Raw genomic sequence first — 1,645 nt, 5'->3', positions numbered from 1 at the left:
CCTTTCAAAACTTTAAGGATTAGTGCTACAGATTGAATACCCAATAGCGAAAAGTCTAACAAGGAGAGAAATTTATTAACGATGAATTGAACATACAGTGAACAAACAAAATTTGTTCAACAGCATCCTTTATTTAAACACGATAGCAGCTAAAGAAACAGCACATTCTAAGCCATATTCTCATACAGATGAAAACCTTCACTACTTTTTCTTCCCAAAATTTGCATATGACCTGAGATGTCAGGCAGTGCAAGCTAAACATATTTTCAACCAACATTCTTAGAGAGAGAATAGGCCAGCTGAAATGCAACGAAGTTGTTCATTTGTCTTGCTTGAATCTCACAACATAGCTCACTTTTTTAACCTCTTTCTTTATGTCCCTTTTAAGTAAAGCGTAAGCTTAGGGGTTAATGGCGGAGTTTAAAACTAAAAGAGGTATTTTATATTTAGTGTCGTTACATTTTTTGGTAAAATTAAAAGATAACAAAAAAAACAGAACAACTAATAAAAAGGCCGTAACACACAAGAAACAAGCCTACAACAATCAACATTATTTTGAGTGTGGTCTTCTCGTGACTTTTGTACAAAACGTGGTGGTTAAAGCGTATCTGTTTTGCCAAGATGCGTGCAGATCTATCTTGCTTATAAACAATATGAACCATGGATCCAACCCAGAATATTAACATAAAACAAGGGAAAATTTCAAAAAGCGTCATAAAAATCCAGACATTCACAGTTTCAAGAGCTGAACCAGTTCTAACAGGTGAGGCTGACAAAATAACGGAGAGTACTGGTAGGATCCTCGAAACAACTGGCATTACCCAAGAAACCAAAAGTATTAGGCTGACACGACGACGATTCATAAAAGTTAAGTATTTAAAAGGCTTCACAACTGCAATATAGCGGTCCAGTACTAAACTGCACAGGTTCGTCACGGAAGCGAATCCGAACAACCATCTTATCACATCCGCCCATGACAAGCCATCCTGAGGCCAGTTGCAGGTTTCTGTAACATTGCAAATGAACAAGGAAGGAACTACGCTCATCCCAACACAGAAATCTGCCACTGCAAGTGAAACGACAAACGCGTTGGTTTTGGAGTGGAGCTGTCGTTTGGTGCACACAAGGAAGATGATAAATCCATTTCCAGTTATCGTCAGAATGGAAAGGAGCCAGCAAACAATCCAGAACCAGGTTTTCATCGATTACCCTAATTGTTCAGGTCAGAACAACGTGGCGCAGTTTAGCTTCCCAAAAATAATTATTTAAAAACATGCGCTGATGTTGTCTTGGCCTACAATATTAAAATTCTTTCAACTCATGCACATCAATGACATATGATAACAAAGAATAATTGCGTGTCGCTAAGTTACATAATTTTAGGACAGTTTGTATGACAAAAAGGTTCATCTCTGATGGAAGTGAAGAAACTGAAGCGATTGCGTCGATGTCCGATGAAGGGATACATGATCAACAAAGAATCCAAAAGTGAAAAACAGGTCTTCATTTAGTCAAGTTGTTCATTAATTTGATCGTAAGAGTAGAGGACTTTAGTTTTCGGTGTTGTGGTCTGGCCGTACTCATTACTCATTCTGTTCTGGGGGCACCTGTGTAGATTACCTGTCCGATTCTGTTAGGGTTTTAA

At 38.1% G+C, this 1,645-nt stretch overlaps 1 pseudogene; it reads right to left on the bottom strand.

Annotated features, from left to right (window-relative positions):
* Nucleotides 1–319: 319 nt before the first annotated feature.
* On the bottom strand, nucleotides 320–1,281 carry LOC146470143 (5-hydroxytryptamine receptor 2A-like; annotated as a pseudogene).
* Nucleotides 1,282–1,645: the final 364 nt, after the last annotated feature.

This window comes from Pavona decussata, unplaced genomic scaffold (assembly GCF_977016875.1).
Source record: "Pavona decussata unplaced genomic scaffold, jaPavDecu1.1 SCAFFOLD_114, whole genome shotgun sequence".
NCBI classification, from domain to species: Eukaryota; Metazoa; Cnidaria; class Anthozoa; order Scleractinia; family Agariciidae; genus Pavona; species Pavona decussata.
Note: the sequence above shows the minus strand (reverse complement) of the source record. Positions and strands in the feature narration are given on the sequence as shown.